General features: G+C 38.1%; 1 protein-coding gene and 1 pseudogene across 3 annotated transcripts in view; one reads left to right on the top strand and one right to left on the bottom strand.

The window, feature by feature from the left end:
* Cdh12 (cadherin 12) overlaps positions 1–26,549 on the top strand; it is a 993,285-nt gene that overhangs the window by 279,029 nt on the left and 687,707 nt on the right. The window lies entirely within an intron of this gene.
* Positions 14,039–15,129, bottom strand: LOC102924986 (m7GpppX diphosphatase pseudogene; annotated as a pseudogene).

Here is a 26,549-nt window from a genome sequence, read left to right as displayed (position 1 = left end):
GATTGAAATGAATATTGGCGGTGCTAAAAAAATATGTCCTCATGATAAGTTAGCAACTATTAGAATTTGTGTGCGTGTATGCATGATGTGAAATTCACAAAGAATCAATAAAAGTTAACACACACACACACACACAGAAGATTTGCTCATATAGAAACTTGAAATCAGGTAAGTGTTGACTCTGTCTTATATCTCAGTGGGAGCCCTGCTTAAAGTATGGTCAAATGTAATACAGGGACACACATAAATAGCATCATGTTTTGTAAGCTAGAATGATATAAAGACAGCAGCTTGAAACCTTAATACTTTCGTTGGCTTATGAAGGAATCTAAGTTTTTTTTTCTAATTTTCCAGAGGTCTAACTTAAATATTGCAGAGCATATGCAGTTTAGTGTATTTCCAGTAGAAAAAAAAATGTGATTTAGATTATACAAACTGCACAGGAAATGGATAGTTGCCAGAACAATAGAGGACATGTGTAAAATCCATAATTTGCATATGACCCACATGCAGTAACTACTTTGCTCGTGATATGACCAAAACTGACGACAGGTACTAATAAGCTGCATCATTTCTGTTAACAAACTGTATGTCTGCACATGCTTTATTAACTGATATATTTTGTATATCCTTGATGTGATTAAAGTTATTATGCAAGATTAATGAAAACTTGTAAGTGGCCCCATTGGAGATTTTTCTGATAAGTTATAGTTAACAAAGATAATTCGATACTCATTAAATTGGCTGAAAGGAAGTTCAATTTCAGGTCAAATTAATTATGCAAATTAGTGAACAGAATAATCAAACTAAACTATTTTTAAACCTCACATCTAGGTATTTTCCAGTAAATCCTACCCCAACAAAGGTCAATATAGAGCTGAAGGAAAGGTTTGCATAGCAAAAGCTGTGGTGCCCAGGAGACTGGATTACAATCAGTGCTTCGTTCAGATTTGTCATTCTCTTCCTGCTGGGTATTGTTCATGGCATCTTTGTTTCTTTAAATTCTCTTAATGCATTCAGACAAGCTAACAGTTTAAACAATAAACCAGTTATGGTACAAATTGTCCCATTATAAAATATATTGAAGATAATTTGATGTATTGATAGAGGTGTTACAAAATATCACTTATATGTTTTATTCCCAGATAAGCAGAAATATTTCTCACTTTTTCATTTCACCTCAAATTAAGACATCAATATAAGTAGAGAAGACAACTGCAATTTACTAACATTATCTGATTAGGAAATTGTAGAGTTTAGAAGCTATATATTAACTGACAAAATTCAAAAAAATGAATCATTCTGTATTATGGGTAAGACTGAATGACACATAACAGATGATTTTACACACTCAATATGCCAAGCTGTCTGCCAGTCATTGAGAATCCACTTTTCTCATTTCTCAGAATAGTATGCTCATATCAGCCAATATTCCCACGATGAAGCATCTACGTAAGTGCATAACAAGTCTATTGTTTTATATAAACTATATTCAGTACACAATGAGCCAGACAGTCACAAGATGGCTTTAAAAATTAACTGTCATGGTAACAGGCTGTTCAATTTGGTTGTCTGACTTTATTTCCTTTAACTTTCTTTACAGAACAGCAATTCTATTTTTAATTTTTTATTATTATTGAAAAAGTTTCTGTTCATTTTACATGCCAACCAGAAATGCCCCTCCCTTACCTTACCTCCTCCTGTTCCCCCAGCCTTCCTCCCCAACCTACCCCCCCCCCCATTCCCACATCTGCCAACACAAGAATTCCCATGGAGAGTCAGCATAGCCTGGTACATTCAGTTGAGGCAGGTCCAAGCCCCTCCTCCTGAGCCAAGGCTGTGTAAGGTATCCCACCATAGGTACTAGGCTCCAAAAAGCTTGCTCATGCACCACAGACAGATCCTGATCCCACTGCCAGGGGTCCCATAAACAGGTCAAGCTAAACAACTATCTCACCTATGCAGAGGGCCTAGTCCAGGCCTTTGGAGGCTCCACAACTGTTGGTACACAGTCCATGGGTTCCCACTGACTTGGTTTGGTTGTCTCTGTAGGTTGCCCAATCATGATCTTGATGGCCCTTGCTCATGGTATCCCTCTTCTCTCTCTTCAACTAGACTCCTGGAGCTTGGCCTGGTGCTTGGCTGTGGATCTCTACATTTGCTTCCATCAGTTACTCAATGGAGGCTTTCTGATGACAGTTAGGAAATTCACCAATCTGATTACCAGAGTAGGTCAGTTCAAGCACCCTCTCCACTATTGCTATTTGTCTAACATGGGTCATCCTTGTGGATTCCTGGGAACTTCCATAGTACCCTGTTTCAACCTGGAAACTACCTAGATATCCCTCAACCAAAGATGGATAAAAAAAATGTGTCACATATACACAATGGAGTACTACTCAGCAGTAGAAAACAGTGACATCATGAAATTTGCAGGTAAATAGATGGAACTAGAAAATATCATTCTGAGTGAGGTAACCCAGACTTAGAAGGACAAACATGGTATGTACTCACTCATAAGTAGATACTAGATGTAAAGCAAAGGATAACCAGAATACAACCCATAGTCACAGAGAAGCTAGGAAACAAGGAGGACCCTAAGAGGAAAGCATGGATCATCCTGCAAAGGGGAAATAGATGAGATCTCCATGAGCAAACTGGGAGTGAGGGGGTTTATGGAAAGCAGGGGGTAGGGGTGAGAACATGAGGGAAAGAGATGGTCGAGCTGGAACAGGGACGGAATGGGGGAGCAAGGAAAGAGAGCAGCAATTCTTAAATGAATTCCTTTTTAAATACATTCTGTTGTCTAAAATTCCTCAACCCAGCAATCCCTTGTGGACATACATCACAAAAATGGGTCCATCTGATTTCAAATACTCAAATTATCTAATGCACTGACATCCAAGTCATTTGGCTTTCTAACTTTGAGAAGGAACCCCAAATTTCTTATATATGTGCATTGTAGATGAAATATGGAAAATTATTTATTTTGCTTTTGTTTAAGATTACGGTAAGATAAATAAGATTACCTAATGCTATCATGTGAACTATACGAACACTAGTACTATAAAGAGAGCATTAAACACAAATTTGCTTTGATACACCATTCCATCAGAAAGTCTTTCAAATGTTTCACTTGCTGCATATGTACACAGAGTCTGGTTTGTAAGACACAGCACTGCGTTTTCTTCCTTGCTGCCTATGTAAAAATCACAAAGTTTGCCGAATTAAAATATTGGTCTCTGGAGCTAGAGAGAAGGCTGAGTGTCGAAGAGCATTTATTGCTCCTGCGGAAGTCTTAGATTCATTTCCCAGCAACTGCATGATCGCCCATAACCATTTTCTACTCCAGTTCCAAGGTGTCTGACACACTCATCTCACTGCCCTGGGCACCAGCTAGGCACATGTTGCACAGATATATATGCACGCAAACACTCATATGCCCCAAATAAAAATAAATGAATCTTTAAAAAGAAAACATATAATGATATCTAGTCAAAGAATTTATAATTGATATTCCTGATGTTCTAAAGTGGAGTTTAGGACAAAGCTATTTAAACTAAAAGAACAGTGTTTATGCCGGGCAGTGGTGGCGAAGGTCTTTAATCCCAGCACTCGGGAGGCAGAGGCAGGCAGATTTCTGTGAGTTTGAGGCCAGCCTGGGCTACCAAGTGAGTTCCAGGAAAGGCACAAAGCTACACAGAGAAACCCTGTCTCGAAAAACAACAACAACAAAAACAAACAAACAAACAAAAAACAGTGTTTATTACCATCTATCTGATCAATATCTCACATTTACAGGTAACGCATTGCTCACCATTTTCTAAATAAAATTTACTGCATTTGTAGAAACTTAGTGATATTCTTGTTCAGTCAACATTTTTTTTTGCAATGAACTGCTGTGCACATGTCAGAGTTTCCAAAAATATAATATATTTTAAGTAGTTATTGGTCTTATAATAATAATAATTATATCTACTTCTATTTCATTTTGTAGACAAATTAACAAAATGAAAGGAATTATAAATTTGTTTTCCTGGCATGAAAATCTAGACAATATTTCAATGACATACTGATTTGCTTCAAACACTAAAAGAAATAATAATATTTTGGTAAAAACATTCACTAATAAGTATTTCTTTTAGATAATTTTACCTGTTAGATTAACAGTTATATGAATGTTCAAATATGCCAGGAAAATGAAATAAGTATAATTACATTTAGTATATCATTTTTGCATCATTTTACATGCACTAATTGAGAACGGCTACAGTCTGAGATTGCTATTGAAAAATTATCATAGCTGAATTTAAGGCCATGTATAGAATTTGTTGTGACCCCACTGATCGTGTTTCTCAAGTGTATCCTGCATCAACTAGGGTTAGCCATTTTATCTGTCTGCCTTGCCCTCCATGTCTGTTGGTATATTAATTCTTGTCACACAATTTTAAACAATTTCATGCCTCAAAGTGGTATAAGAATGACCTGCTGTTGTTGAATCTAAAGATAGTTCTGGCTGATTTAAATGCTGCTGCTGTAGTGGCTTCTTTCCCACATTTTCAGGACAGCTCAGATGAATCCGTTACAGGTAAATTGTCCCCCAGCATTGATGAGTATTGAGCCAACACCGGAGATTGCTTCTTTAAGTCCTTTGAACTACATCGCTGTAAGTGTCTCCGCATAATGACCTAATAAATTCAGGGTTAGGAATCTGTCCTCCCTGTCTCTTTACCACCCACCTCAAAGGAAGCTGAAGGATCTCATAGAAACCCATCACTAAATCATGTATTAAACAGGCAGATGTGTCACATGAGTGTGTTTTATGCAGTCACATAAGTGTAGACTGATATTCTTTTAACCACATACAAACTCCAGTTTAGAAATAAATAGTGGTCACTCGGCATCATTCTTCTCATAGGACATATGGAGAGACGAGGGCGATTTTATGATACACTACATGGTACTTATATGCACTTCTCACACTAAGATAGATACTCTTAAACCATATTAAGACACACACTATATTAATCTTTGTACTGATTTAGCAGTTCTGGAAGTAGTAGAAAAACAACCTAATGTAGTTGTAATGGCAAGAGAATTGAAGAGTGCACTTTTCAGTAAGCTGTTGCAAAGTAGCCATATATGTGAAACTAATTATCATTGTATCATTCTCTGTACTGTTATCTTTTGATCAGTTGTGAATAACAGAATGCTTGTTTAAGAGCATCATCTAAAACGACATTGTTTAGCATCACTGTAAGGCAGTTGTCAGTTCAAATCAAAAGATGCAGGATAGGAGAACTCTCATGGGGCCTCAACTACAGAAGAAGAACTACAGGCAGCTAAGAAAGGCTGAGAGAGGAATAATTAGTCATTTCCAGTTATAAGCCCCATAGTTAGTTATCTAATTTGAAGTGGTCAGTCCTGAAAGTGTATACACACAAGACTCAATAAATGAACTCAGTAGGTTATATTTAGGCATATATACATACTTGTACATATACATACATGCATGCATACACAGACACACATACACATATATATATACATAACATATACAAATGCCTATATATGTAGCAATAATATAAATTTGCCAGGGAGTGAGTGGAGTACATTGAAGGTGTTGGAAGAAAGAAAGAGAATATATATGTGTGTATGCATAATATATAGTATATGATATGATATATAATGCAATAAATCATAAAATATTATTGATATAATATGCCTGATATATATAATATATACAATATCTGATTTGCTATACATGTTATATACATAATATACTGTATATATGATAAAATATTTGTTAGCAAAAACATATGTACACAAATATATATGCAGTAAAAAGAATATTACATATAAGATACAAAGTCTTCAGGGAATGATGAAGTGTAAACATGTACTTGTTCCTGGGCAATAATATCTCATAAGGAGCCCATGAGCTCCTTGTCAAACAAAACAGTGCATAGCAGATCAGGCCAGAGGAGAAACAGACAGAATAGAACATCAACAAAAAGATGATTTGAATGTCTTGGATGCATTTATATTTCCAAGCATTTTAAATATGTAGGTTGAAATATGTTTATACATGACAGTTGCTACAAGGAAACTATTTTAGGACAAAATGTTTACTATAATAGAATTTTAACTGACTTTGCAAATTAATTGCATCTTTTTTAAAATTTTTTTTTATTTTGGGTATAAGAAAACTGAGAACTTGACCACTAAAATTGTTTTTCATGATGTGGATTGCTGTGGGATAGTCTGTATGTCAAATGTGTTGCTCTGATTGGTCAATAAATAAAACACTGATTGGCCAGTAGCCAGGCAGGAAGTATAGGTGGGACTAACAGTGAGGAGAATTGAAAGAATAGGAAGGCGGAGGGAGACACTGTCAGCCGCCACCATGACAAGCAGCATGTGAAGATGCCGTTAAGCCATGAGCACTGTGGCAAGGTATAGATTTAGAGAAATGGATTAATTTAAGATATAAGAACTAGATAGCTAGAAGCCTGAGCCATTAGGCCAAACAGTTTAAATAATATAAGCGTCTGTGTGTTTATTTTATAAATGGGCTCTCAGACTGCCAGGGTTTGGCAGGACCTGGAGAGAAAACTCTCAGCTACAGTGGATAATTTTCAATAGATGTGGAAATGGAGCCTTAATTACCTTTCTTTCTTATATTAATTTGATTTCCATATGACAGGGAAGAAATGAAGATCACCAACTGAAATAGTAGAGTAGAAAATAGCAAATTAATGATACAACAGTCTTTAAGTGTACATAATTCTGTGATGAAATCTCAGAATGTCCTGAGGCATTCTACCCAGGGAATGAATTGTTCCTCAGTTTAGCATTTTCATACTTCATTGACAGCTGCCCCTTAATCATTCTGCAACTATTTATCAGATCATCTAGTGTATAACTAGCATGCTTTTCTATAGGTAACTTGTTTTACTTAATTTTGCTGTAAAGCCATGAGGGTAGTGACAGTTTATACTTAGACATGCCCAAGAGAAGTACTCTCTTTATGACTGTTCAGAGAAATATAGATACTTTAAAGATCCACTTGTGATACAATGGACACAAGAAAAACAGAGATTTCCTCCAGAAATCCCATCTGGGCAGAAGAAATGGATTCAGACCAGGTGGAGGGGCTAATTTGCCAGAAAGAGATGCCACAGAGTTGAAATTAGACAAACCTTATTACAAGATTAAAATGAAACCCATAAAATGATGAATTGGACAACACCTTGATCAGGACTGTTTAGCTATGCATAATGTTCATCCTCTACTTAATCTTTAATCTCATTTGAGGATGCCAAGTGTGGACTGAGTTGTTAGATCTTTTTGTTCTTCTTCCCAATATGGCCTTATTCTATAAAATTTATGTGACACTTTTAATTAGGAAATTGGAGACCAGTGCCCAAATATATCTCAAGGAACAAGCTGTGATCCCCAAGTATGATACCATCTTGAAATGAATACTCTGCTTCAGTAATGCACAAACAATAATCTCATGCCAAATTGTCAAAATCTACAATAAGAACAAATCTGTCTAAATCATAAGTTATGTTGGTTCTTTACATCCAAAACTGCAACATTAACAGGCATAGCTTGTGACAAGTGTTTAGGTAAGTTAGAAAGACATTAAAGGCCTGATCTTTTCTGAAGAGAAACAGAGGGGAAGCAGATCTGAGAGAGGGGAAGTAGAAGGAGCTGGAAGAGAAAAGGGAAGGGAAACTGTAGTCAAGATGTATTGTATGAAAGAAGAATCTATCTTCAGTAGTAGTAGTAGTAGTAGTAGTAATAATAATAATAATAATAATAATAATAATAATAATAATAAACATTTGACACAGTCCACAGTTACAAATATCCATTGGATTCATAGAATATGTCCTCAATGGACAAGTGGCGTTGCCATCTGATCTACTATGATCTGCTTTTCAACTCTGTGTTTTCTGTGATGTGAGCTGAAACTCCCACACTTAAGGATCAACAGCTGTGGTTCCACAGTAGACTAGATAAGAAGATGAAAATAAGCATAATTGCCTCTCTCCTTGCTTTTTTCCTTAGGTGAGGAATTCTAGTTACACTTGTAATCAGTTTTCACTTACCTTTCAAAATAAATGTACAGCAAAGTCATATTTTTATTTAGAAGACAGACACAGGAAAATACCAAGTTAACACATATTTATTGATGTTTTCTAATTTAGAGTCAAAGGAGTCGGAGAAAAAATCTGAAAATTCTCCATTCAGGCTTGAGAATGCCCAGTTGGAAATTCTCACCAGACAGTACACTTGGGACTCTGGAATACCCAGAGTTGACCCTCACCCCAGAGAGTGTTGACGTCTAGCCTAGGTGCAGCATATCCATGTCTAGTGGACTTACTGTCTTTTGGTCCTGCAGCTCACCTCTTTTCTGGAACCGATCTATTTGTTCTACTAAGGCAAATAAGTTTGGGGAAATGGCATAAGCATTGGAATGAATGGACAGGCATATCATCATTGCACTGCCTTCAACTGTAACAATCAGATGATTCCTAAAATGTCTCCAAAGAGGGGGGTGAAGAGAGACACTAAGATATGTGGTTGGGACAGAGTTTTATTTAATAAATTTTTAAAGATATATTTTATGTGTATGGTGCTCTGTCTACATGTATATCTACATGCCAGAAACCAGCACCAGATCCCATTGTAGATGGTGTGAGCCACCATATGGTTGCTGGGAACTGAACTCCGGTCTTTTGGAAGAGCTGCCAATGCTCTTAACCGCTGAGCTCTCTCTCCAGCCCCGAGTTTATTTAAAATGCAATTAACAGCATGGCGACACAAACAAATAAACAAGACCATGGTAGAGACATTTAAGAAAGTTCAGGCCCCACTGCTAGAGACAGACAACAGGGAAAGAACACTGAAGAGAGGAAATAGGGGCTCATGTGGCAGAAAAAAAGGTCTTCTTTTATACCTTTCTGATGTTTGGGGTATTTCCTAGCACAGAACGCTAGACAGGCTGGAGGCAAGGAAGTGGTTGATAAAAAAGATATATGCTCATCTATCCTGCAGGGGATCCGGATCTGTCCCTGGTGCACAGGCAGGCTTTTGGGAGCCCAGTGCCTTGGTGCAGTGGGAAGGGTTTTGGACCTGCCTAGGCTCTGCTGACTCCCCATGGGAGATCTTGATTTAGGGGATGTGGGATTGCGGGCTGGCTTGGGAGGGAGGGCTGGGGGGTGGGAGGAGGGAGGAGGTGGGATCTGTGGGTGGTATGTAGAGTGAGTAGAAAATTTCTTAATAAAGAAAAATGAAAAAAAAATATGCTCACTACTGACTCCGTTCTACAGAGGAGAGTTCCTGGCACCTGGGAATCTGTTAGCAAGGGACTCAGAGGCATAATCACAGTCAGGTCCCTGATGAGGACTGTAAAAGGGAGGAGCTGCTGCAGGCTTTGTAGCCTGAACAGCATCTAGATTCTGGCATTACGTTGTTATTCTTCATGTCTGAAATGGAGACAGAAATACCTGCCTTAACAAGTGTTCTATGGTAGTGTGGGCAACAAAATGAGAAAGGGTGTAGCATTAGAGATTTTGAAATTTTAAAGACTGATTTGTCTTTTTATTATTTATACATGTTATCACACAAAATTTATAGAGAAATTAACCAGACCTAAAGTCCACACATATCAAGGAACTTCTTCTATAGAGTTACAATAGACATTTGGAAGCTTTGAAGCTTCTTATTGGATTTCTAACTTTCACTACTGAGTATATTTTTACACACTTAGCTGCCATCAAAACTGAAAAATCCAAACAGAGTTTTAGCTAGGAAATCACTTAGCTTTGTATCCTATTTGGTATCTCATGCCCAATACCTATATTTGGTCCTTTCTCATCCTCTTATATTCACCCTTTCTTTTCTCTTTCCTACATGCTGTGTTGTACTCACACCTAAAATTGTTTTTAAATGTACTTATAATTGGATTCACATGTGAGAGAGAATGTGATTTTTTTTTTACTTTCTGACATTGTGTCACCTCACTCTCATATTCTACATTTAAAATACATGCTAGAGACAAATACTATTCATATATCTGTATTGTATATTTTTATATTTATTCTATATAGTATATTATAACAAAAATATATGATATATATATACTGATAAACATAATTATAAGTTGTATGATTATATATATATATATCTGTTGTATCACACATATTATAGCCTAACAAAGTATATATATATATATATATATATATATATATATATATGTATGTATGTATACCAAAATTTAAGTATGTATTCCTCTGTTAATTGACACATCAGTTGATTTTATTTTAATGCTGTAGTAAATAATGCATCAATAAAATGGGTATAAAGATCTCTATAGTCAGTTGTGAGCCAGAACTCTCTAAATATGTGCCCAGGGGTGAAACAGCTAGCTGGGTCATATGGAAGTCCTAATTTTAATGTTTGACATAACTTCAAACTGGTTTCCCCAGTGGCTGCATTGAATTGCATCACCTCCAACAGCCAATGAGGACTCCTTTCTCTCCAGATCATCTCCAGCGTTTGTCGTTAGACTTTGTGATGATAGCCATTCGGCCTGGAGTGAGAGGAAATCACACAAAAGTTCTGATTTGTCTTTCCATGATGGATAGGGATATTGAACATTTCTTAAAATAGTTATTTGACATTTGTGTTCCTTTTTGAAAGTAGTCTCTTCAGCTCCTTTGCCCAGTTGTTGATTGACAGTTACATTTTCTTGGTATTTAATTTCTGCAATTCTGTGTAAATTCTGGATATTAACCTACTGTTTGTATTATAGCCCTAGAATATTCTCCCCCATCCCTTTCTGTAGTCTATCTATTCACTCTGATTATTGTTTCCAGCACAGGAACTGGTTTTCATGTAGTTCCATCTGATGATACTTGAGGACAGTTCCTATGTTACTGGTATTCTATTCAAGCTGTTCTTTCCTACACCAGTATATCAAAGGGTAGCCTCTGTTTTCTATAATAAGTTTCATTGTTGCTTATTTTAGTTTGATGTCTTTGATTCATTTTGAATTAATTTGTACAAGGTGAAAAATATAAATCTGCTGTGGGATGTTCTCTATGCTGTGAATGTGTTGCTCTGATTGGTTAATAAATAAAGTGCTGATTGGCCAGTAGCCAGGCAGGAAGTATATAGGTGGGACAAAGAGAGAGAAGAATTCATGGAACAGGAAGGCTGAGTCAGGAGATGCTGCCAACTGTGGCCATAAGAAACAGATGTTAAGATACCAGTAAGCCACGAACCACGTGGCAACTTATAGATTAATAGAAATGGGTTGATTTAAGATATAAGAACTAGATAGCAAGAAGCCTGCCATGGCCATACAGTTTATAAGTAATATAAGCTTCTGGGTGATTATAAGTGGGCTGCTGGACCGTGGGGGATTGGCAGGACGTGGAGAGAAACTCTCCAGATACATAAATATAATTTCATTCTCCTGGAAGGAGAAATACTATTTTGTCAGAACCATTTGTTGAATGGGTTATATATTTTTCCCATTGCATGCTTTTATCTCCTTTTTCAAAAATTAATTGAGTAAAGCTTTGTCATTTTTATTTGGGGGCTTTAAAATATATGTTATTTGTCTGTCTGTCTGTTATTATGCCAGTACCAGTCTGTCTTTACCACTATAGCTCTATAGCAGTGGTTCTCAACCTTCCTAAAGCTGCGATCCTTTAGTATACTTCCTCATATTGTGCTGACCCTCCAGCCATAAAATTATTTTTGCTGCTAATTCAAAACTGTAAATTTACTACTGCTACTAATCATAATGTAAATATCTGTGTTTTCCAGTGGTCTTGGTAACATCTGTGAAGGTATCTTTCAACCTCTAGAGGGGTCACAATCCACAGATTGAGAGCAACTGCTCTATAATATAATTTGAGATCAGTTACTGGTTTTATTATTTTATTAACAATTTTTCATATATTTTACATATCAACCACAGTTTTCCCCTCCCTCCTCTGTCTCATTTCCTTCCCAACTCCCATTTACCCCACTCCTCAGTCTCCATTCAGAAAGGGGCAGGCCTCCTATGGGCTTGAACAAAGGATGGCACTTCAAGTTGAGGTAGGACCAAGTGCCCCTATCCCCCACCCCCCACCCCACATCAAGGCTAAGTGAGGTAATTCAGCATGGGGAACAGCTTTCCAAAATCCAGCTAAGGACCGGGGGCACTTATTGTAACACATACATAAGAGCTCTTAATCTTTAGGGAGTAGGACATCTGTGGTCTCTTTTGATTTTGTATGGATTCTTTTATTGCTTTTTCTAAACCTGTATAATATGTCATGGAAATTCTAAGTTTATCAATTAATCTGGGTAGTAAAGCAATTTTCAGAATATTAATTCTGCCAATTCAGAAATATGAAATATCTTTCCATTGTCTAATATCTTCTGTGATGTTCTTTTCCAATATCTTGAAGTTTAGTTATAGAAATCTCTTGCTTTTTGTTTATATATATTCCAAAAAATAATTTTAAGCTTATTTTGAATGAAATATTTTCCTTTCTATGGGAGTATCTGGTCTCTACCATCATTTGATCAAGTGCTTGAAGGCTTAGCTATAGCAATTAATAAGAGAGCACATGAAATGGTTACAAATAGGAAAGAAGAATTCAAACCTGTTTCTTTATTTGATTACTAATTCTGAGGTGCATTTTTTTATTAGTGTGGATTTTGTTGTATTTCAGGAGTTCTTTGCCAGTACCCTAACCAATTTTCTTTGCTACTACTGGACAAACATTTCTGGACACTCTTCCATGAGTATTAACTGAATAATACAGCAGTTTATATGGTACTAAATAATTCCAGACCACAAATTTTGATTTAGAATGATGAACTTTAATTTAACTGGTATCTCTGTAAAACCATATTAGTGCAAGTAAGAGAAAAAGGTAGAGTTCATATTTCTGTGACAAAACGTTATGAACAAAAGCAACTTGGAGAGGAAAATGTTAATTCCACTTATACTTAGACATCATAATCCATCCCTGAATGAAGAAGGATCAGGAGCTCAAATTGAGATGCAACCGGGTGGCAAGAGCTAATGTAGAGACCATAGAGATGGGCTGCTGCTGCTGCTGCTGCTGCTGCTGCTGCTGCTGCTGCTACTGCTCCTCCTCCCCCCTTCCTTCTCTTCCTCCTTAACCTCCTCCCCCTCCCCTTCCCTCTCCTCCTTTTCCTTCTTCTCCTCCTCTTTCTCTTCCCCCTCTTCCTCCTCCCCCTCCCCTTCCCTCTTCTCTTCCTTGTCCGTGTCCTTCTTTTTCAGGAGAATTCATTGAAAATTTACGATTCCAATAAATTGTGAGTCCATAAACATCACAGTGGGGAGCCTGGCAGCACAGAAGCAGCCATGGTAATGGAGCAGTAGCTGAGAGCTGACATCTTACCCTCAAGTAGGAGACAGAGAGGTGTGTGTGGGGGGGGGCTAACTTGGAATGGTGTGGGCTTTTGAAACCTCAAAGACCACACTAGCAACACATCTCCTCCAATAAGACCATATTTCCTAATGCTTTCCAGAGAGTTCGGTCTACTGAGGACCAAACATTCAAATATATTATTCTGTTGGGAGCATTATCATTCAAAACACCATAACCCAGAAATCCTAACTGTGCCCTTTCATTTATCACCTAACACTTCTCTCCTAAACAGAGTTGTATTCCATTGTATGATTAATATTTTTTTTTTTTTTTGTTTTTTCGAGACAGGGTTTCTCTTGTGTAGCTTTGCGCCTTTCCTGGATCTCGTTCTGTAGACCAGGCTGGCCTCGAACTCACAGAGATCCGCCTGGCTCTGCCTCCGGAGTGCTGGGATTAAAGGCGTGCGCCACCACCGCCCGGCATGATTAATATTTTTTAAACCAATAAGAAAGTACTTTATATCTCCTGTGAGAAATAAAAGAGTACAAAATACATCATACACTTGACCTTTGCTGAAAGTTCAAGAAACTACAAAATATGTTTCGGGAAAATCCCTTGGAGATAAAAACCCAGCCCACACTAGCCCAAGCTAGGCCCAATAGTTCCCCTCTCTTCAGGCACTCTCCGCAACTCAGGGTCGCTGGTTTCCTTGCAGGAGCTGAAGCAGGGGGTCATCGGTCCTAAGCGCAAAAGTAAGAGTGCGCTCTTGATAGTGCTTGGGGTCACACTCCAGGTTCTCGATGACCTCAGCCAGCAGGTGTGCCTGCTCCTCCCCTGAGCCAGGGGCCTCGAAGCCCAGAGCAGTGAAGTGCACATGCAGGTGATAGTACGAGGGCAGGTAGAGTAGGTACACACGCAGGCGGTCTCCCGTCACCTGGTAGCGCTTCTGGATGGCTTCTTGTCCTTCCCGGAGAATGTTCCTCAGTAGTGGCAGGTGCTCTGGAGTGAGGTCCTGAAGTGATTTGATACCCTGGCGATGGCAGATGGCGATCAAGTACAGGTCATCAAGCTGCTGTTGGTTCCACTTGAGGTCTGAGATGGAGGACAAAGCCATCAGAAGGGTCTGGGTTCTCAAAAACAGTACAGTCAGCTTCAGCCTTCTTGTCAAGAATATTATACACCCACTGGATGCTGAGCCTCTGGGACTCCAGGTGGGGTAAAGTGATGCTCCTGTAGTCGTCTCCAGTCTCTCGGATCAGGCGGGGGTCCTGACGCATGTATTTTTGCAGTTGTTTCTCTGTGACAGGGTACACCACAGTTGTCTTTATATCACTCAGATGCCTTGGAGGAAACAGGTTATAGGTGCTGTAGATATCATTGGAGAATTGCAACTTGAGCTCAGGCCTGCCTGTTAGGAGTTGTGCCACATTTTCTACCTGAAATGGCGTCTTCTCCAGGATCACAACAGCATCTTCTCCATGTGTGTCCCCAGAGTCCTCATTCACCTTCCCGTGCAGGAAAATGATTCTGTCCCGCTCAGACTCCCTCAGCACTTTTTGTCCTCTAAAGCCAGAGAACGGCAAGCCGACGGGGCGGAGGCACCATTGCCAATGCCTGCTTCCTTCTCGTCTGTGCTGGGGGTCTCTGCCTCCTCGGCCTCCTCTGCCTCGGGTTCGCGCTTTCTTTTGAGTTGAGGGGCTGTATCCGCCATGTATGATTATATTTGTTCTCCTACTATTGGGTATTTGGGAAATTTTCCAGTATTGAACTACTAAGAATAGTGTTGCTATAAATTTCCACACCTTTATGTGAATTTTGGTGAATATATAAAGCATACTTTTGTGGGTATGTACCAAGGAGTACAACTTGTGGGACATGTGGCACACATGTACAACGTAAATTAATGTAACCAAAGAATATTCTGTATACACTCTATTTCGATGGTATGGCCAAATGGTTTGTGATGAAGTGGTTGTATTAACTGGAATTCTCATCAGGCTTGTCAATCAGGGGCTCCCTATGATCACTAATATTTGATAGTATCTTCTCAGTTTAACCTTCCCATAGAAGTACAGAGCTGGAGTGCTATAATTTTAAGATGCATTTCTGTGATGTTTAATGGCTCTGAGCTCATTTTATTTATGTATCATCTTTCATGAAGAACATCTTACTTATCGATTTGTAGGAGTTTGTTATGTATTTGAGGAACTATTCTTTTTGGCTTGTTCCTCATGTCTTGCTAAGCCTGCTTTCTTATAGTACCCTGGACCATTGCATTGGCCCATTAGCAGCACAAGCCACAGTGAGCTTGGCCCACCCACATAAATCATTCATCAAGAAAATGCACCACTGTCTTGTACACAGGCAGATTTTAGGCAACATTTCCTACACTGAGAGTTCTTCTTCCCAAATGACTCTGGCTTGTATCAGGTTGACATAAAATTAACCAGGCTAGTGTGTACTTCCAATTCTACATACTCATGCAAAGAGGGCTGTGGTAGCATCGCAGGCATCATTAACTTAAGCAGTTAAGTATGATGTCCTGGTTTCGGGTGACAAATGTTACTATTTTTAGAAATTTTCTTCATGTGTTGAAATTGCTTCATTGCTTTTTCTCCCTCATGTAAAAAAGACCCACACTTACGTTGATTCATTTTAAGATTACTCACTGCAGCCAAGGGGGTGATAAACATGGGCTGTCAGTATAATTAAGTCAGTGTGCCTCTTAAGGAAGTTCTACTTAGAGACAGCCATTATTGAAGGTAACTACAAGCTGATCATTAATTTTAGGGCCACTTCTGGGAACTCTACTAGTTATTATAAATCACTAAAATTGGTTTAGAGCTGCACTTATATTCTTTAAAGTAACTTAGAAAGTGTAGTTGAACAGCTGATCAGCAAAATGAGTCGTTTTCTCTTCTTAACATGTTTATTTTCTACTGATTACCATACAGGAAGCTGTTGAGATTCAATATCAGAATATATAATTATAGCTATTTAAAAAACAATTTGCTTTTAAAAGTAAGTGGGATTCATGCAATATAAAATTGCAGAGCTTATGAGTGAAGGGCTGTTCTGTGACACTACCATGGTGACGTGAATAATTGTTTATCACCCTGATAGGGAACTAACAACAAACCAAAGTAAGGGTACACCCAAAGTCCAATTTTGTGAGCCAATGCCATGAGTTTTATTTGCATTACTCACAGAATATGGGTTATGGGTTACTTATAGGAGTGGAAATAACTCAAAGAGAGCTATATCACTGAATCCCACTCAGGCATGGATAATAGCTCACAAAAGTTGGAAATCTAGAACACACCATATGTCTTGCAGGTAAATCAATAGTTTGGAGAGTATCCTTCCCAGGTATTTCACTTGGACTAAGCTGCTTTCAGGCCATTCAGTTTGCCTGAGAGGGTCTTTGTGAGATTGGTAGTACTTATATCTGCATGGGGAACAAAGGCTTAGTGATTCTGCCAAGTTTCAGAAACTTTCTGAAGATGATTTGTATTGTTTACTTCCTGATAGACATAAGATTTTCTGTAAGATCGAGCATTTCACCTCCACTTAGAACATTCTGTTGTCCCACATTTTTGTCAATACACTGAGTTTTAACAAGCTTCCCTTCAAGATGAAAGTTTTTTGTCTTGGCAGAAATTGGTACACAGCAAGGCAGTGTTGTTTTTTCTTATGCTTATCTGCAAATGGGAAATTATTTCCAAGTTGTTAATATTGACTTAATATCACAAATTAAAACTATGACCACAGAATGTCAGTTCCATGCACTTATTATTAAAGGAAGAGATGCCATACTCTTCAGATTGGTGATCACATGGAAGTATTGAGATGGAGATGGAGGCAAGACAGAAGAAAATTCTGTCCATCTTACCCAGAGTTTGGCTATCTTTCTTTTCCTCTAGCTGTTCATCTCTCTCCTTTATATCATACTTTACTGAATAATGAACTAGTAAATGTAAAGAAGCAAAGTTGTCATAGCTTGTTTTCTAATGCATGCAACGTTTTCAAAACTCTGTAAAGTTACTATGTTAGAGCTATGGATGGTTTAGTGGAGAGCACCCTCTGAACTCCCAGGTTCTTCTGTACAGGAGCCAAGGATTGAACTAAAGACTGTCAATACTACATACAGTTTCTCATCTCAAAGAGTATAGGAGAGTTCATGCTGGGGCCTAATATAAGTGGCCGTGGCATAGGAGAACAGATTCACGTCACCACAAATCCCATGTTCCTGTGGGTGACAGTCTGTGGAATTTTTTTTAAAGCAACAGAATTTAGAACGTCATAAATCAAGACACTTCAAATACATCAGTTGAGATGTCAGACAGGCAGGTTACAGCAAAGTGGGGAAGCCTCTGTTCCAGGCTCCAGATGCTACCTGGCAGCACTGTTAGTTTTTTGGTTGGCGGGAGCTCGCTGTGGGTCTTGCTACGTTAATGTATTTTCTAGCATTTTCACCTGTTAGTTATGAGGCTGTTAGGTCAGACACAAAGGTAAGAAACAAATGGCTGGTCAGAACGGCTAAAAATAGCTCCTAGTTAATTACGATTAGGCTTTGGAGCTGCGATATTCCAACTTCTTTATCATCATTGAGGTTATGGTCAGTTAATCAGGCTCACAGAAGGTCTAGATGAAGATGTAGCTCCTGTCTAGGATCTTTCAGTAATAGCCAGAGCAGTAGACACAATTTGTTATGAGAGAGACACTCTTGAGAATAGAAGTGGACAAGAGAATTGAAAAGGGTCTAATGTACAAAAATCCCAGAGTCTCATAACCCTTTATAAGTTTACTTGTACAGCTTTAGCTTTATCCCACATTTGGAAATTTCTTGATTTTCTTGTACAAGTTTTGTTACATAAACTCTGCCTTCAGGGGTTACACACTTTCCTCTGTCCTTTTTGTCCTACATTAGACTTGATGCCTCTCTCTCCATTCCTTATTCTACTGCCAAAATATTACTTAGCAAAAGCAACAAGAATCCAACAAGAATCAAGCAAAGAAATTTTGGTACATCATTGTGTTGAGTTCAAAATATCAGTTAAGTTGTAGGGTTACTAACTTGGGGTTCAAGACCTGATCAAAAGGTCAGTAACATCTTCAAACTGCTAAATTTGACAGATTGGTTTGTGACAAAGGAGAAAGCCTGGGTCCTAGCTCTCTCACTTATATAGTAGACCAAGATCACACCTCTGAATTTCAGATGCTAGATTTACATGACATATTGGAATTGTCAGTCTTAACCTTGTATTTTTTAATGTTTAAAATGATAATACAACAAATCAAAGTATTGGTGTGTGATGAAATCATTTGGGTACCACAAAGAGACCATGACTACACTCACCAAAGAGACAAAGCTACTAACTATGAAGTAATATAATGAGCTCTTTCCACAAAGGGAGTTTGCACAAAATTTGAATGAGGTGTTTCACCATAAGCACACTTGGAATCTTGGCATTTCAAATACCAGTATCTCATGCCACATGAGTTGGAAATTGTGACGTCCTGTCTGCTTTAGACTGAAGATCTCTGCATCATTTCCCTGAACATTGAACACATCATCTCCCAATTCATGTTCAAGTTAAAAGGCAAAAGCATGAAATGAAGAGGTCCTGGCAGACTGCCAAAGCCCTGCAGCAGCTGCCTGTCCAGGTGGGATTTTATGGGGCTTAGACAGAGGAAATGTCACTCAAGTGCCTGACACCATTGTCTTCTCCCAGCCGGAGGTGGGATGGTTGATGGCTCAGTGGGCATGATAGCTGCAATTAATGTGCTGGGCAGAAATGGCTCTTCCACAGGATTCATTAGTCACTTCTAAAAATACAAACCTAAATACCAGCAAACAGATGACTTCCCTTGGAGAAAGAGGCAGAACAGGGCCTTTCTTTTTTCAAGCTGGTCATTCTAAGAAGAGTAAAATCTGACTTTCTATGTGGAATGGGAAATACTGAAATATATAGAGTGTAAAATGTAGTAACTATTTCTTTGATCATGATTGCTGTGTATATAAATTAATATACATATGCCCTATTACCAATGATATGTAATAAGTCATAGAATAAATTGCTTAACAAAATTAGCATGTGCATTTTTCACTTTGGGATTTTTTTGTATATAAAAGATTCTTCTTGTCTTGGTGACCAATGTCAGATGATACATGACTGTAGCTAGAGTTTTCCTGCCTTGCCCACAGTCAGGACAAATCTTTGTCACCCACCAGTCCCACAGCCGCTCAGACCCAACCAAGTAAACACAGAGACTTATATTGCTTACAAACTGTATGGCCGTGGAAGGCTTCTTGCTAACTGTTCTTATAGCTTAAATTAATCCATTTCCATAAATCTATACCTTGCCACATGGCTGGTGGCTTACCGGCATCTTCACATGCTGCTGGTCATGGCTGCGGCTGGCAGTGTCTCTCTGCCTCAGCCTTCTGCTTCCCAGAATTCTCCTCTCTCCTTGTCCCACCTACTTCCTGCCTGGCCACTGGCCATTCAGTGTTTTATTTATTGACCAATCAGAGCAACAGATTTGATATACAGATCATCCCACAGCACTTCCCCATTTCTTTTTTTAAAAAGGAAGGTTTTAACTTTTATACATCTCCAAAGCCAGCTTGGTATATTTGGGAATTTGGGTGTAGCTTCTCTTAACTACTTCCTGCTGGAGGGGGGCGCTGTATCTTATGGGGACACAAAGAAAATTTTAGGATCATGGAGTAGTCCGTGAGACCATATCGTCTGAGCCAGTTGCCTTGAAACGATTCTGGATGTTGGATCATCTGGGCCATGGTGTCATCGGAGACCTTTCAGGGGGTCTTGGCTGGCCAAACCTGATGTATCTTAATCTGGAACAAATCCATAGCCTCTGACTTTCTGTAGAAACAAAAGCAGAGCCTCCTTTCCAAAGCAACATATCCTTACATCCACATTTTGAAGTCAAGGTACCTTTAAAATATACATTTTGGCATAACTCAACAGCTTTTGTAATTAAATGTTTTTCTTCAGTTACAAATATCAAAGAGAACATAATCCAGATTCTCTGTGTGGTAGCCATCTTTATGTGGCTTATTTTTTATATTACCTTGAGCCTATTGCTTTAAACTGCAGCCTTTAAGCCTGAAACGGGCGCTGTGGCTGCTGGCTCCACCCACTTCAGCTTCCCAACATGGCGGTGGTACGTTTTCCGCCAGCTCTGGGAGCCATCGTGGGTCTATGCTTTTATCCAAGCAGCGTGTAGCCCAGAAACCTCTTTTTTTTTGTTTTGTACTAGCAAAGGCTAAATCCACCACGCAGCTTAATGTGCCACTTGCAAAGGCTTCATTCCCGCCATACTGCAGATCGAGCGCACACGCCAGGAACCCGCCAGTAACTCAAACCGGCAGCTGCTGCTCATTTGAGAGAGACAATTAGGAAGCTGTTTTTAGCTCCGTTTTAGAATCTTTTCTCAGGTTTTAGATGGAAACTCTTGCCCTCTCGTTGGGCGCCACATGACCATGGTTTGCATAGTGTCTATGTTATTTAAAGTTGATTATGGGTGTAATAATGTTTAAATTTCATCAGAGTAACAGAATACCAAAAATAATACTTCACAAATCATTTGGTTTTCATGTGTACAATTGCTTCTAAAGTACAGTAGACTTTGGATTTTGTGAATGGATTTATTTCTTTAGTCTTTTGATATGTGTATTAAAATATCATCCTAAGAAATTCGTTATAGTATATAACTACCCAAAGTAAAGACAGCTGCATTCAAATGTAATATAAGCTTCCTTCCCTTTCCCTATCCCATACTTTAAAAAAAAAAGTTAAGAATGCTTTTATATAGTCAAAATGCTTCTTGGGAGAGAGGAATTGGCTCAATGTACATAGCACTTCTTTTACAAACACTAGAACTATGTTCAGATCCCCAGCACCCATTTAAAAAGCAAGGAATGGGTGTAGATAGGAGGATCCTGTCCCATGAAATAATGTGGAGAGTGAGTGTTAGAGGAAAACATAGGCCCTTCACATGCATTTACATGGATGTACACACAACACATACACACACACAGCATCTAACAGCCACATTAAGGATATAAAATAAAGTTAAATCAAAGCACCATACAATACTATCTTTATATGTAAAGTTTAAAGATAAAAATATTTCTTAGTTAGAATTAAGCATAATGATAATTTGTGTGGTTTTCTGTATTTTCTTCTGCTGTATATTTAATTAGCAAAGTGACATAGTATCAATTGTGCATGTATCTGTAATATTGTCTGATTCAGTTATTAGATAAATATTGATATACTCATCCTCTGGGAAAATTATATAATATTTATGGGGTTTAAAAAATTCTCTCTGCTTAAATAAGAGAATCATTTTCTATCTCCGTCCAAACATATTTGGTAACTCATTTGGAATATTGGCTTGAAAACAAGAAATCACTGTAGAACATCTCATTGACATTCAATAGGGAAATAGGGCTGACAGAATGTTACAAGTACTGAAGTGAATGTAAGCCAAGAGAGTAAATTAAAAACAGTCTGATAGCTGTCTTAACATTTTACAAGGCAAGCAATATGATCAAGTTGTTGAGCTGACATCATAAAATCATTTGAAACCAAGATTGAGGTCTGTTTCAGAGACTCCCTTTTTATAACCTTGCTACTTTGATGAAGGGGTACAGCTTTATACACAGAGTGCATACGTACTTGTCGCCTCTTTGTTCACATGTGATTTTATATACAGCTCAAGGACAAATGAACAAACTTCTTCTGGAATTGGATTTCTGAAGCACATCATTTATTTGGCCACTTATCTGTATCTTGGTTTATAAACACCACATATTTACAGCAAGCTTTGACACATGTTTTCATACATCACCCTGACAGCGTGATTCCTGTGGACAAGCAGAAGGGTCAGCTTGCTGTGCTCACAGGCAGATTCTTCATCACACTTTCCAGGAAGATCTTTCCCACCAGTTCTTCTTTCACTCACTCATGTATGTGGTAACTGTCAATGTGTTTTAAAAATTAATAACTTATTAATGAACACAGCTCAAATTCATTATTAAACAATTACCATGCACTTATCATCTTAGTGATATATAGTAGAGAAAACCACTGATCCAGTGGACCTGTACTCAAGAAAGTGTAGTTTTCATTATTATAAGTTAATTTATGAACATTCAAAGAAGAATAATTCCAAGTATTGTGGACCCCCAAAAGCATACTCTTAGATACTATTTATAAAGAAATTAATTTATAAAGAAATTATATTGTTAAACTAATTGTTCACCACTTAACATAATATATTATTCAGTTGTTGGTTAGAACTATTCTACACTGTTTTGTAGTCAGAAGTTTTCTCCAGTACCACCCAGCCATGTGGTCCCTCAGCTGCTTATAAAATAATCATTCAGAGGCTTAATATTAATTACCAATTCATGGCCTATGGCAAACTTCTTGCTGGCTAGCTCTTATAGCTTAAATTAACCCATTTCTATTAATCTATGTTTTGCCATGTGTTCTGTGGCTTATTGGTCTTCTGGCATGTTGTTCCTTCAGCAGGGACTATTGTCTCTTCCAACCTTCTTTCTGTCTCTCAGCTTGGATTCCTGTCTGCCTCTAAGCTGCCTTGCCATAGGCCAAAAGAATTTTATTTACTAGCCAATGGTAGCCATTGAAGAATATTCACAGCATATAGAAAGCTACCCCACAACACTTCTCCTTTTCTATCTAATCAAAAAGGAAGGTTTTAACTTTAACATAGTAAAATTACATATAATAGAACAGTTATCAAGCAAGAATTACAGTTACAATATTTAGTCTATTTGTATTTGGCAAAATCAAAGAAAATATTCTATCATCTATCCTATATTTGTGAGTATAAAGTTTCATATCTAATTTATCTTTCATCATAACCAAGGAAAGTTATAATTATAACTATCTGGTCTTCCACTACATCAAAGACCCCAGAACGATATAATATTACCTATGTAAACAGGAAGTGCATTGTAAGCAACTTCCAAAAATCTAGAATGACAGAGACAGCTGCTTGCCTGGTCACTCAAAGTTCTTCTGTAATATTGGGTCATCTATCTTCAGCCCATAAGCTGAAGTTTTTTAGTCACTTTTCTCTGTGTCCTGTAGAATATTTGACAGTCTCCTCTGTGAAGCAAGAACCTGAAGAAACATTTTGCCTTGCAATGTTCAGTGGTCACCTTATGGGTCCTGCATATTCAGTTTCTATTACATATTATCAGCTATCCAGGCAAGAGCAATTTCTTTGCCCAAATGGTTATTTTTGCCAAGAAGAAGATAAACTCCATATAGAGTGCTTTGGTGCCCACCAAAGTAAATCAGTGCTGCCAGTAACAGATGTGTCTCACTGTCCAGAAAGTTTAAGTTTTTAACAATTGAACTTTTTGTCATATTAGGTATGTTTTCAAGGTCAAGCAGAGATATATTTTAGATAGAGAGTTCATATTCAAACTCTTCAGAGACCTACAGAAAATGGCATTTAAAATGTTTTAATAGCATAGTTTTTTTTTTTTTACAACTATGAGATATGTCTGCTCTTGGTAGCACCAATCTACTTCAGAGAAGATATGGGCATTGAAGAACTTCTGCATGGAGTTTACTTTCATTGTGGCAAAAGTTAGCTATTGGGCAAGAAAGTGCCCTCACATCAACTTCGGACAGTATGCTGAACAAAATGGACAAAGCAGGGCACAAAGCAAAGGATTGCTGATCCTTGCCAGGACAAGTATGGTTGCAGCCTTGGCAACTTGCATCCTCTGAGGCCAGGACATTATGGCACCATTGCTGAAGGGGTTTTGCAATCCAGAAAAAGTACAGTCCCCCTTCTTCGAAGGCAGAGCAGGCAGTGGGTCGATGGCTCCTGGTGTGCAGTGGAACAGTTGGAGGAGTAACTAGGCTGATGGAGTCTGGCCTCTCAATGGTAGACTGGCATTTAATAGAGGAGATGAAGCCACGCATAAGCCAAGAGGAATGGGAAGCCAAGTTCCAAAAATATCAGCAATTTCCAGAATTTAAAATCCCGAATCATGACAGGACACTGGTGGAATTCAAGTTTATCTGGTGCATGAAATACTTGCACCAAATGTGGGATCAAGCTGTAGGCCTTGCATACATCCTGCTTCACAAATGAGTCTGTCAGACATGCTAAGCCTGTAGGCAAAAGATGATGCCCCAGTGTTGCAGAAAAACCTCTGGTGACTGTCTAGGCAGCTGACTATTTCTGTCATAACTCACATTTTTTGGAAGTCATTTTTTCACACTTCCTGTTTTACTAGGTAATATTATTTCCTTCTTGGGTCTCTGAGGGAGTTAAAGATTAGATAGTTATAGTTTTCTTTGTTAAGAAATTCAGAAAAGAAACTCACTAAGAGGTGTAAAGTACATAAATTTGAAAGACATCATAAGAGTCTTCTGTTGGTAATACAAGATAGAATAGGAAGTATATTAGGTACATTTTGGACACACCAAAATAGGATAGATAATGGAATATTTTCTCTGAATTTGCCAAATGCAAATGGACTAGAGATTGTTGATGTATTTATTGCTTGTATATATTGTATATGGTTATTGTGCTTATTGTATATAGTTTTTATTATATTAGTTATAACTTTTTAATTAATTTTGTTAGACGAAAAGGGGGAAATGTGGTAATGTATTATGTCCCCCAATATACTGTGTCCCCAAATAAAATTTATCTGAGGATCAGAGGAAAAAGGCAGCCACTGTAGTAAACTTAGGAGTCAGGCAATGGTAGCACTCACCTTTAATCCTATCATTTGGGAACTGTCTGGATCTCTGTGAGTTCAAGGCCATACTGGGAATAGATCCAAGTGTGGTGACACACGCCTTTAATCCCAGCACTAACCATAGAGATCTGGAGGTCTATACAGACAGGCAGGAAGTAACAGAGCTAGGCAGGAAGAGGAAGTGATGTAGCTGGACGGAGAGAGCAAATTATATAGCAGAATAGAAAGGCATTTCGGTGGGTATACAGGAAGTATATCTCTTTGGAGACTGAGGTGTTGGTGAGATGAGGTTAGCTTGTGGCTTTTCCTATTCCTCTGATCTCTCAGGTTTTCACTCCTATATCTGGCTCCATGTTTTTTATTTAATAAGACTTTTTAAGATTCATCTATACTGTTTTCAAATGGCACACATTTCAAGACCACTCTTTAACCATTTAGTATCTGAAAGACACCATATATATATATATATATATATATATATATATATATATATATATGTGTGTGTGTGTGTGTGTGTGTGTGTATCTATCTGTAGCATGAATCTTAAAAGTTCTTATTAATAAAATCAAACCTGAGCCAGGTATTGGGGTCAAAGCTGGAAGATCAGAGAAATAGAACAAGCCACAGCCACCTCACCTTGCCAGTTCATCAGCTGGTCCTGTTTCCTTCGACTGGAGGCCTCTGAGTCCTCATCCAGAATGGGTCTCAGCTGAACTGCTGCTCAAAAGCCTGAATGCTTAACCAGGCCAAATGCTTAACCAGCCAAATGCTTCTAGTTTCTGGTCCTCACGTCTTATATATCTTTCTGCCTTCTACCATCACTCCCTGGCATTAAAGGCTTGCTTTCTGGCATTAAAGGCATGAGTCACCATGCTTGGCTGTATCCTTGAACACATGTTGGAATTTCTGCCCCTGAAATGCTAGGATTAAGGGCATGTGCTACTACTGCCTATCCTAAATATCTAGTAGCTTTTCTGTTCTCTGACCCCAGATAAGTTTCTTAGGGTACATAATATTGTAGGGAACACAATACCACCACATATATCATCATCATCATCATCATCATCATCATCATCATCATCATATACATGGTCTTACTAAAGTATAACTAGGAAAATATAGAATAAACAATGAAGTAAAATATATTTGAAAACTACTTTTATCCAAGATAATTTGAGAGGTAGAGCATTTTACCAATGATTCTCAAAAGCATGTGTCACATAGATTTTCCCAGGAAGGTGTGAACAAATATCTATTCCACCACAGGTATGGCACCAATGGCAGACTAAAGATATGGCTCTACAAAAGTCTTATTTGCTCAAACAATAAATTATTATGATTTT

This window comes from Peromyscus maniculatus, chromosome 15, assembly GCF_049852395.1.
Source record: "Peromyscus maniculatus bairdii isolate BWxNUB_F1_BW_parent chromosome 15, HU_Pman_BW_mat_3.1, whole genome shotgun sequence".
NCBI classification, from domain to species: Eukaryota; Metazoa; Chordata; class Mammalia; order Rodentia; family Cricetidae; genus Peromyscus; species Peromyscus maniculatus.
The sequence above is the reverse complement of the archived record's forward strand: the minus strand, read 5'-3'. Positions and strand labels throughout refer to the sequence as shown.